Source organism: Portunus trituberculatus, chromosome 31, assembly GCF_017591435.1.
Source record: "Portunus trituberculatus isolate SZX2019 chromosome 31, ASM1759143v1, whole genome shotgun sequence".
Taxonomy (NCBI): domain Eukaryota; kingdom Metazoa; phylum Arthropoda; class Malacostraca; order Decapoda; family Portunidae; genus Portunus; species Portunus trituberculatus.
The window spans coordinates 5,759,251-5,771,645 of NC_059285.1; the positions used below are offsets into that span (position 1 = coordinate 5,759,251).

General features: G+C 40.9%; 1 pseudogene; it reads right to left on the reverse strand.

Annotated features, from left to right (window-relative positions):
- Positions 1–1,664: 1,664 nt before the first annotated feature.
- LOC123511616 overlaps positions 1,665–12,395 on the reverse strand; it is a 48,409-nt pseudogene continuing 37,678 nt past the window's right edge.

Consider the following 12,395-nt stretch of genomic DNA (forward strand, 5'->3'; position numbering starts at 1 on the left):
AGTGTCGTCTTAAAGATTACACTTCTCGCCCTCAATTGCAGAGTTATTTTAAGGCTCATTATTAAAGTCTGCATTTCTTTCTATTTTTTTTTCTCCAGCTTTCAAGATTATAATGATGTCCCAAAGTATTCCATGATGCAAGTGTGCTCCAGAGATGCTTATTTCTCGTATATGCCAGACGAAACTCTTTTAAAACATCTGCACCTTCCATTACAAAGAGTTTCGTAATGATTAGAAAATGCAAACAGTTATAGAATGCTTCAATATAAATTGTTTTGTAATTATTAATTCTGAACAGGTGTAGACTTCTTTATATATTAGTTCTCAATAGGTATAGTCTTTTTTGTGAGTAATATAAATGATTTTGGAATACTTAAATGTAAACAGTTTTGGTTGTACATCACCCAGTTGTTTTAGTCACTTGTCAATGCTTGCTTTGTTTGTTACTTATCACTAGCGTGCATTTTGGTGTACACACTGAACTTATCTTGTAGTAACATGTTCATTCATTAATTATTTAGTGTACATACAGAGCTGTGTGTGTGTGTGTGTGTGTGTGTGTGTGTGTGTGTGTGTGTGTGTGTGTGTGTGTGTGTGTGTGTGTGTGTGTGTGTGTGTGTGTGTGTGTGTGTGTGTTTAAAGCATTTATGATAATGCAGTGAATACTTTATTAGCATTTTTTTCTGATGAAGGATAAAATATATTCTTATTGTTGCTGTTTTTGTTTATAATGGCGTTGCTAATGATGCTTTTGTAAGACTTAATTACTTCTAGGAACAATACAATCCTAAAGTATGTCTTGAATTGCCACGTCAACAATTCTTAATCAAATGAACTCTCTCTCTCTCTCTCTCTCTCTCTCTCTCTCTCTCTCTCTCTCTCTCTCTCTCTCTCTCTCTCTCTCTCTCTCTCTCACACACACACACACACACACACATATACACACATAGTTCTCTCTGAACTGGCCACAGCTCTGTATGTGTTAAACTTTCATTTGAGAGTCAGCCACAAGAATCCCCTGCCTTTGTATTGCCCGGAGCTTTACATGTATTTGTTTTGCATGTGGTAAGCTGCGTCACATCAGCGTGCCTCCCATTAAGGTTCAGCCGGATTACTCTACGCCACTGTGCATCGCAACGCTCTCTTAACGACTCACTGGGATAAACAAAAGGAAAAGAAACTAACAAATCTTGATGTGTAGTATTAAAAACAAAAATGAATGAATACAGAAGAATAGACATGATAAGACGTGTATTCATAAAAGCTTTCGGTATTCATAAAGACGACGATGAAAGGCTACATATTTGACCATCTTTCATTTGTGATTAGCATTTATTCAGTCAGTTGTGGCGATCCATAACGGAAGCAACCGATGAAAATAAGACAGATGGTTAACTAATACATTCCGTACGATATATCTACTCTTGTATCAGACGCAACGCTAAACAATCACTAAAATCAAACAAAATACAAGTGAATCCCCTAATAACTTCCACTAAAATACATCATAACCATTCGAAACAAGACACACAAATTTTTGAAACTGAGTAACCAAACACAAACACCTCCATCAACTCCTCCCACCCACCCACACACACACACAAACACACACATACGGAAACAAACACACCGGCCTAAATTAAGGAGCAGCACTAATCTCTACTTCATTCACTGGGCAGCACAAGACACACCCACACACCAAACACAGCTGCAGCAGGGGGGGGCTCAAGGACAGGCTGGCGTGGGGGCGAGACCTCTATGACCCTGGGAGCGAGGCAGTCACGATACTCCGAAACACTGCAGACGAGAACCAATAGAAATAGATCCCACTGATAAAATGGCAGAGAGAGAGAGAGAGAGAGAGAGAGAGAGAGAGAGAGAGAGAGAGAGAGAACCTGCCTAGTCCACTAAAATAAATGAGGTTGCTGGTTGATATTTCGTCTGACACACGCACACGCACACGCACACGCACACACACACACACACACACACACACACACACACACACTTTGTCTCCTAGAGTATTTGCAAGGGGAAATGAGACAAGAGGATGAGGGGGGAAGAAGAATGGACCGAAATGGATATCACGCGACAGGGAGAGAAGGAATAGCGAGGGATGGATGATGATTAAGAGAAAGGAGAGAATGAAACGAGAGAATAAATTACAGGTGTAAGCTAGATCAACTACGTATTAAATAGACAGGTAAATATGTTCTCTCTCTCTCTCTCTCTCTCTCTCTCTCTCTCTCTCTCTCTCTCTCTCTCTCTCTCTCTCTCTCTGCCGTTTCATCGCTTTTATACTTCAGGTGAAATTGATAAAATGAAAAAGAAAAATGCTTCTGTTTTTTTTCTCTCTTTTTTTCCCTTCTTTTTTTTCCTATTCATGTTCCCGAGCAGAGGATCAGCTCGTTTTGTGATGAATTATTCGATGATGTTTTTTTTTCTTTTTTTTCCCGTCAGTCTTTTTTTTTTTCTCTCTCTATTTCTTTTTTCTCCCACCCTGAAGTTCGTCGATGTGTTACTAATATAGCCGGCTGGTTAACAACGCAACGCCGCTGGCACACATGCACGCACACGCACTCACGCACACGAGCACACAAACACACACACACACACACACACACACACACACACACACACACACACACACACACACACACACACACACACACACGTGCTGTTCTGCTCTCTCTCTCTCTCTCTCTCTCTCTCTCTCTCTCTCTCTCTCTCTCTCTCTCTCTCTCTCTCTCTCTCTCTCTCTCTCTCTCTCTCTCTCTCTCTCTCTCTCTCTCTCTCTCTCTCTCTCTCTCTCTCTCTCTCTCTCTCTAATGCAGGTGCTAATCAATATCTTTAAGGGCCATTGCCTTCATCGATGAAATCTGAGGCACCTTCCCCTCCTCTGCTTCCTATCCTCTCCTGTCTTCTCTCTCGCCTCCTTCACTAGACAGCATGTATGTAGCCTTTCCAATTGAGGGGTAGCGAGTGTGGATTTTTTTCTGGAATGAGGAAAGCTTCATAAATTCCTATTCCCTTCTTATGTGGTGTAGGGAAATGGGATGATGATTAAAATTGAGGGGGGGTTATTTTCTTTGCCCTTTCCCGTTTCTGCTCGTTACTTGCTTATTACTGTTTATCCACGTATAAGTATAATTGAAAGTCAACACCCCCAGTGTCTTCATAATGCTGCTAAAGAACGGCTAAGGACTTGGGCTTGTCTCTTTACCAAACACTAGAGACCTGTTCAACTGTCTCTATCTTCTTGAACGTCCTGAAACGTCATTTTTCTGCGCAGCGAGGATCAGTAGAAAAGATAAAGAAAGGAGCAAGAACACATTAGCCCAATAGGAAGTAGGTCTTGGTTCAAAATGCGTTTCTATATCCAGTTTGCTGCTCTATCCGGAAGTAACTTTTTAAGGTGGAAGAGAGACAGAAGACATGTATAATTCTTCCCTGACTCCCACTACATTGACCACAGCGTGTTACAACAGGACTGACACAACACTGTACCTTCCCTTCCCCTCCTTTTCTTCCTTTCCATCTCTCCCTTTCTCTCCCGCAGCAACTCGTACCACTAAATTCCGCCCAAACTCGAACGAATGTACCCCAGATCTTCGTAACTCAATGAGAAACATATAATACAAACTTGCCCTCCGAAAATAATGAAAATAATGTTTCAAGATGTCTCAGAAAACAAAATACGTGTGTTTTATTTGTTTTTAAAATGTTTGGTCTTGTCAGTGGCTGTGTGTGTGTGTATGTGTGTGTGTGTGTGTGTGTTTCACTATTTGATCTGCTGCAGTCTCTGACGAGACAGCCAGACGTTACCCTACGGAACGAGCTCAGAGCTCATTATTTCCGATCTTTGGATAGGCCTGAGACCAGGCAAACACCACACACCGGGACAACAAGGTCACAACTCCTCGATTTACATCCTGTACCTACTCACTGCTAGGTGAACAGGGGCTACACGTGAAAGGAGACACACCCAAATATCTCCACCCGGCCGGGGAATCGAACCCCGGTCCTCTGGCTTGTGAAGCCAGCGCTCTAACCACTGAGCTACCGGACCGTGTGTGTGTGTGTGTGTGTGTGTGTGTGTGTGTGTGTTCAGTACCATTACAGACTAGAGCTGCACCCTCTTGATTCACATTAGTGCACAACCTCCCCATCAATCAGACAGCCCATCAAGGTAAACTCTGCGTACTTCTCCATTTGCTACATTCATCTTACTTTTCAAATGCATACGGTGTTCTTTCCCTGCAAAAGTTCAAACCAAACTTTTTTTTCTACCAGTACAAAAATACACACAAACAAATATCTTGCTAGTAAATCTCACACCAGACACGCGAGAGAGTGAGAAAAAGTAAAAATGCAATTATAACCAGATAAATTAAGAAAATCCGCTACTCACTACAACATGTCACTCCACAGCCACGAGAAGTTACAAATAGAGCACTAGAAAAATAAATATGTATCAGTGAATAAAGAAAACATTTAGCTTGCTCACGCGTCAATGGCCTTCAGTTAGAACGAGGGACGCCAAGCCAGACAGCGCTGAGCCAGGCTTCCCACACCAAGGAAAAACCACCGGGAATCCACCCAAAAGAACAGAACACAGTCGCAACACAACCAGGACATGAACAACACGCCAGAGAAAAAAAATAAAAGGCAAAAGGGAGAAGAAGAAGCGGGAGGATGAACAAATACAACCCTTTCATCTCTCAGCCACCATCACCACCACCACCACCATCATCACCACGGCTTTCATTTCGCCAACACCACCACTACCACCACCACTGCTCCTCAATCCTTTACAAATCTACCCACTCACTACCCTTCCTTCATTGCTGCAGCTTTAAGCCCACACAGTCCTATCCCGATCCTTCAGCCTTACCCTTCCCCTCTGCAAACTGTCCCCTCACCCATATTGCCCTCTCCATTCTCCCCTCGCTCCCTAAATTCCCTTACTCATACAATATGATCTATTCATCATCTACACAGACTCCCTCACGCACCGGCTACCTTGTTGTTTGTCCTTAATCAACACACATTGCCTGGAATATTTCGGCTTGCTTCCTTAAATATCTGGGAGTTATGGCTGATTTTTTAACCCTTTCAGTACCACGACGTGTTTCCATATTCATTCTGCTTATTATTTGGCGATTTTATACAGTTTCAGAAACTTATGTGGGGGGATTAGAATAGTGAAGACTGTGGCCAGTAATCTAATGACCTCCATAGACCATTCCTAATGCAAATAAAATTAAAAAAATCAGTGCAGAAGAAGTTAAATAGCTCTTCCTGAATTCATTAAGGTTTTTAAGGGTGATATAATGATTTTGGTGATAATTTGGCAAGGATTTCGTATCATTAACGAGAAAACCAGCCTTAACAACCTAACTAATTACCTCTGTGACCTTTGAAAAGAGTCATTAAGAGGGAGTAAAGCCTTTAAAAACACTGCGTCCAGTCTTTAGCACAAGGATATCTCTGGCTCTTTTATAATCCACAATGGTACAGCAAGGATAACTAAGAAAGGTTGCAGAATGGCGAGGATAGTAAAGGAAGGTAGCAAATCAGGCCAAAGCAGTGTGAGCATACAGGAAGATGGGAGCTGCAGTGGTAGACGCTATAGCAAGTAGGCACGAGTATATGTATAGTCTCTCTCTCTCTCTCTCTCTCTCTCTCTCCACCATCGCCATACCACGCAGGGTCAAATATTCATATATACACATATACATATGTACATGCAAGCAAGCAATGGTCAAAATGAATAGTATACATTCTAAGCCACGAGAAATTACCTGTCAGGATAAAACATTATTTTCAACAACACACACACACACACACACACACACACACACACACACACACACACACACACACACACACACACACACACAAATGAAATAACCTAAGCGAACATAAAAATTCCCTTTCCTAGTCTTCTCTTTTTTCTAAATCCACTACCAATAAACAAAACAAAAAAAAAAATCAAAATAAAATCGAAAAAAAATAAAAGAATACAACAAATCCAGGTGATCGAAATAAACCAAAAGAATAAAAAAAATATACCAAAAAGCCGTACATCATAGTAATGAACAATAAAGTGACATAATATGCACGTAACTAAAACGAACGCAACTTTCAGAAAATACGAGTATGTATTAATCGTATGATCACAAAAAAATACGGCAAAAAATAAGTGAAAATAAACAAAGTGAAACGAGCAGGATATATAACATAAAGCAAGCTAAAAAGGGACATTTAAATTCAGGAGAACGAATAAGCAAACGAGGAAAAATAATATTGTTGAGAAGAGTTATATAAGAGCCAAAAGAGACGGGAAAAGGAGGAGGAGGAGGAGGAGGAGGAGGAGGAGGAGGAGGAGGAGGAGGAGGAGGAGGAGGAGGAGGAGGAGGAGGAGGAGGAGGAGCAGGAGGAGGAAAGAGAGGCTGAAATATTTCGTAGCCGTGGGAACAAGGGAGAAAATTGCATAGGAAGTAAAGGGAGAGATCAAGCGAGAGGAAATTCTGGAGGGATGGAGGGAGGGTGAGAGGGAGAGAGAGTACGAGGAGAAAGAGATGGGAGAAATGGTGAAAAAGATGAAAACACAGAAGGCAAACAGAGTGAGAGAGGAGTGAGGAACGAAAAGGGAAAATAAAGGAATAGTGAGAAAAGAAAGGAAAGATAGAATAAATGTACTACAAAAGAAGATTCTATAAAGTAATGTGACTAAGGGAAAAAAATAAATGATCTCGCATTGAAAGGATTAGAAACAGTGAAGATAAGATAAAGAGAGATTTGAGATGCTGTCCCTCCATCCCTCTATCTCATTAGAGCGTAACAAGGCAGGTCTGGTAAGGTGATATGACTGTCGGCTCTCGGTGTTGGAAACTGAACCACACCTATGCATGTCTTACCTGGACGCTTGGAGGAGAGGTAAGTCATACGGGAGGGTGAGGACACTTACCTGTGGAGGGGAAGAAATATTGTATTAGATCATAGTTATTCGTGATGATGAAAATCAGTAGTAGTAGTAGTAGTAGTAGTAGTAGTAGTAGTTTTTGTTGTTGTTATTGCAATAATAATAATAATAAAAAAAAATAATAATAATATTTTTTTTCATCTTAAGTAACTAAAACTACACCTTAGTCACATGAAAAGTATCTATCCCAAGTCAAACAGCAATACAATCTTCCGGCACAACAAACATCGCAAAAAAGAGCAAAGCAGAATGAAATATAACATAACTCACAGCACTGCACTCTTTAAAGCACAAAACATCCTCCCCACGACTTAAATATATACACATCACTACAGTTTGCCATTCTTTTTTGTATTCCTTTATATTCATTTGCAACACTACCATACTAATACAACTTAATGCACACAAACGCAACACCACAGACAGTCTTCCATCACCACCACCACCACTGCGACCTGCATGACCTCACTAAACCTCTCTGACTCCACCACCATCACCACCACCACCACCACCAAGTACTCACACCCACACCACCACTGCGACCTGCATGACCTCACTAAACCTCTCTGACACCACCAACACCACCACCACCCCTGATGCAGCAACCTTTCCTCTTGGTATGCTGGTCTCCAACGTGCCCTCATGTAAATCCTTAACGTTCCTCCTTTTCCCTCTCCACGTCACTTTCCTCCTCCATTTTCCCTCCCTACTCTCCTTCTTCGCATCCCTCAACAATCTCTCATACTTTCCTTTAGCTTTCTTTTTCCCCTCGTTCTTAATTTTTATTTTTTTTTATTTCGTGTCTATTTTTTTTTCTTCACTGCTCTCCATATATTTCATCTATTCTACTCTTTTTTTCGCCTCTTTTTTTTCTAATCTTATTCTTTCTCATAATTTTACTGATTTTTCCCTCTTTTCTTTTCCTTTCGATACCAAACTACCAGCAACTTTTTCTCTTCTAAATTCCTTCCCTTCCTACTTCATTCTTGCATCACCTCCTGTTTTTTCCTCTTCGTTTCCCTTCTCCCATTATAAATCGTTAATAGACAACACACCGTTGGGTATTCGGGGCACCATAAATTTCTCGACGAACTGATAACAAAATGCAATAAAAATCGTTCACGGTGGAATATTTAACTCATTATTGGCATTTTTGGAAACGAACACTGCTGCAATTTTCGGCTCCAATTATAAACTTACGTCTCATATAGTGGGAAAAAAAAAAATAATACCGGGTAACGTTTGCCAGGAAAAGTTTAATAATCACTTCAAATCGCACGCGGGGATTGTGAAATTTGATCCGTTTGTTAGTTTGGTTGAGTTCCGCAGCGGCTGGTTGGTTGGTTGGCTGGCTGGCTGGCTCGCTGGTTGGTTATTTGGTTAGCTGGTGCCTGGTGGTTCGCTTCACAATGCTGCTACAGGAGGCACTAACTTCCCACCAACTCCTGCCACAAGTTAAGCACAATCCTCGCCCCGCTCTGTTCACCAGCTGGGGTTATTAACCAAATCTCTCTCTTTAAGTTGGGGGCACAGTTTGCAAACATTCCAAACTTGTGCATTATGTAAGACTAGGCGAGCATGACACACGGTACACACACACACACACACACACACACACACACACACACACACACACACACACTCTCTCTCTCTCTCTCTCTCTCTCTCTGAAATGTACTAAGACATTTAATTTGATGAGCATTAAGAATATATTTTTGTATTGTACGTGTATGAGAGAGAGAGAGAGAGAGAGAGAGAGAGAGAGAGAGAGAGAGAGAGAGAGAGAGAGAGAGAGAGAGAGAGAGAGAGAGAGAGAGAGAGAGAGAGAGAGAGAGAGAGAGTGTGTGTGTGTGTGTGTGTGTGTGTGTGTGTGTGTGTGTGTGTGTGTGTGTGTGTGTGTGTGTGTGTGTGTGTGTGTGTGTGTGTGTGTACCGTGTGTCATGCTCGCCTAGTCTTACATAATGCACAAGTTTGGAATGTTTGCAAACCGTGCCCCCAACTTAAAGAGAGAGATTTGGTTAATAGAGAGAGAGAGAGATTTCTCAGTATAGGATCAATAAACAGAAAGGCGATACAAAAATAAGTAACAAAAACGAAATAGTTTTCATTTAATACAACATAAAAATAACAAAGGACCAAAGCAAGTGAAGAGGAGAGACAAATATCTAACTGCAAACTGTCACGGGTTAAAAATGAATAAAAATCAAAGTAGAGAGAGAAAGAAATCCGACTGATAAATGTGAAAAACAAAATAAAATATATATTTCATTCGGAGGAGGGAAAATGAGCACGACGAAGAAAAGGAAGAAAAGAAAAGAGGAAGTAAAAAGGCGATTCACTTCAAAAAGGCACCAAAAAAAAAGGAACTAAAAAAAGAAAAAAGAAAAAGAGGCAGAAAAAAAAGGTGGAAGAGATACGAAATTGCAGAGTGAAAGAAATAAAAAAAAAAAAAAAATACAAACGAAAAACGATGAAAAGTTACTAAATTAAATACAAAATGAAATAGACGAAACAAAGAAAACATAAGAATAATAATGACACTCACATAAAAATAGTAAGAAATAAACAAAAGAAAAAAAACTTATATAAATCATCAAATTGAACAAATAAACTTAAAAACGTAACTAATAAATAAAAATATAAAATAAAGCAATAAAAATACATCACACACAAACAGGAGGAGAAAATGTACTAACCCTCACATCTAATCTTCCTTATCTCCAATCATCCTCCTTTCTTCCTTCCTTTCCTCCGTCTTTCCTCTATCCTAAATCCAGCACCACCACCCTCACCACCACATTCCTTCCCTCCACTCACTCCCTGGACCTCCACACCTCTCCCTAAAGCACACCTCAGTTCTCCTCTCACCCAAGACTAAGTAAAGGGTCTCTCTCTCTCTCTCTCTCTCTCTCTCTCTCTCTCTCTCTCTCTCTCTCTCTCTCTGGTCCTTCAGTACAGAGAAAGTAAAATAATAAGGAAAATAAGAAAAATTGAGGAAAAAATAAGTAAAGTGATTTGAAAATATACATTGGAAGCGAGTGGAAGTTTCTTTATTGTTTTATTTCTCAAACAAATAAAGAAGAAACGATATAAAGAGAGATAGACAAAGAAAAACACAGATATTTACTAACAAGACAGGAGAGAGAGAGAGAGAGAGAGAGAGAGAGAGAGAGAGAGAGAGAGAGAGAGAGAGAGAGAGAGAGAGAGAGAGAGAGAGAGAGAGAGAGAGAGAGAGAGAGAGAGAGAGAGAGAGAGAGAGAGAGAGAGAGAGAGAGAGAGAGAGAGAGAGAGAGAGAGAGAGAGAGAGAGAGAGAGATGGGAAAGGGGAATAGAGACCAACTGACTTTAAGAGCGAAAAAAAAAAAGATAAGGAAAAAGAGCTTATGCCAGTCAGAGCCAAACCATTGCACAAAAAACGTAGGAAAAGGCCACGAAAAGAATGAGGAAACGAAAGAACAAGGAAGGGAAACAAGGAAGCGAGGGAACGTAATGACCAACAAACACTACAAAAAAAAAAAAAAAAAAAAAACATACGTACCAAGAGGAGGAAAAAAACAAACAAAGAGCATAACAGAAACTGAACAAAGAAGGCAAAGAAAAAAGAAAGATTTAAAAAAACAAAAAAAAAAACAGGAATTTACATGTTTATACCCAATCAGAAATGTAAATGAAATGAAAATGAAAAAGATAAAAACATAATAACAATAACAATAACAATAACATAGTAATGAATAACAGGCCATTCCTAACACGGTAAATGGAAGACCAATGTTAGAGGAAAGAAATAAAGCGAGTGAAATGGCCCATACATTCACAAAGGCGTGTCTGAGGGACGAGGCCACAGTGGGCGCCCAGACTGTCCCTGCGAGGCTCAGGATAAGGGACCAAGGGATAGGGAGTAGATGTGACGCTACGGTGCTACTTAAGAATAGATGAGTGTAGGAGGAGGAGGAGGAGGAGGAGGAGGAGGAGGAGGAGGAGGAGGAGGAGGAGAAGGATATCGTAAGCTTCTTGTTACATTATACAAAGTTTTATGTATGAGAGTAAGATAATGGCAGAAGTAGTAGTAGTAGTAGTAGTAGTAGTAGTAGTAGTAGTAGTAGTAGTAGTAGTAGTAGTAGTATCTATTTGGCTTCTATTTCTCTTCCTAATACGAATGGTATTACTAAGACAACTATTTATACTGCTATTGATGCTGCTAGTGTGTGTGTGTGTGTGTGTGTGTGTGTGTGTGTGTGTGTGTGTGTGTGTGTGTGTGTGTGTGTGTGTGTGTGTGTGTGTGTGTGTGTGTGTGTGTGTGTGTGTGTGTGTGTGTGTATCCTCGTCCGCGCAGTGTCACTTTAATTCGAAATGAGAGCTTGAGAGACTTGCCAATCAGAGGAAGAGGTAATTGCTGAGCGAAGGCAGAGAGAGAGAGAGAGAGAGAGAGAGAGAGAGAGAGAGAGAGAGAGAGAGAGAGAGAGAGAGAGAGAGAGAGAGAGAGAGAGAGAGAGAGAGAGAGAGAGAGAGAGAGAGAGAGAGATGGAGACTAAGATAATAGAGACTTTAAAACTAAAATATTTCAGACCAACGCATGTGAGATAGACAGGGAAATGGAAGGTACTAAAATAATACCTTGACTTTAAAACTAAAATATTTCAGACCAACGCTCGATTTTGTTTTACGAGAGAGAGAGAGAGAGAGAGAGAGAGAGAGAGAGAGAGAGAGAGAGAGAGAGAGAGAGAGAGAGAGAGAGAGAGAGAGAGAGAGAGAGAGAGAGAGAGAGATCTATTGGTATAATGATGCCGTACGTTCATTTACTTACTACTCTAAATCAACGACGCGTAAGAGGATAAATAAATACAAGGTTTATTGAATCTGCACTTATAAAATAGGCACTCCATTCACATATCTATTTATTTATTTCTCTATTTCCTTCCACTTTTTCCTGTTATCAGCCTTATCACACAACACAAAAGCAGAGCAAGAAACGAAACTCAGATATAAACACACACCAAAGAAACCATAAAAACGATTCGCATCCTCCAAAGACGATCTGATCATCCAAAGAGGCAATCCGAACCTACACAAAGGCGATCAGATCCCACAAACCCACAGACACACACAGACACCGGACAGATACCACCACCACCACCACCACCACCGCAAACAGCAACAAGGCACCAGTTGTAGCGGAGGAAACAGGGGGAGGGGAGGGGAGGGGTAGAGGCTCTGAGTCTAAGCTAACCACTCACTGAGGCTTAAACGGCTGCTAATTAACCAAGAGTGATGGGGTTACTGCAGCATTGAGGCAAGGGAGGCGGAGGCTGGACTGCTGCAAGTGGGGGGACGGGCGGGGGAAGGTGGTAAGAGGGGGATTGAGATGCTGCAGGAAAGAGAAGATGGAGGAGATGCAGGGAGAAATAGG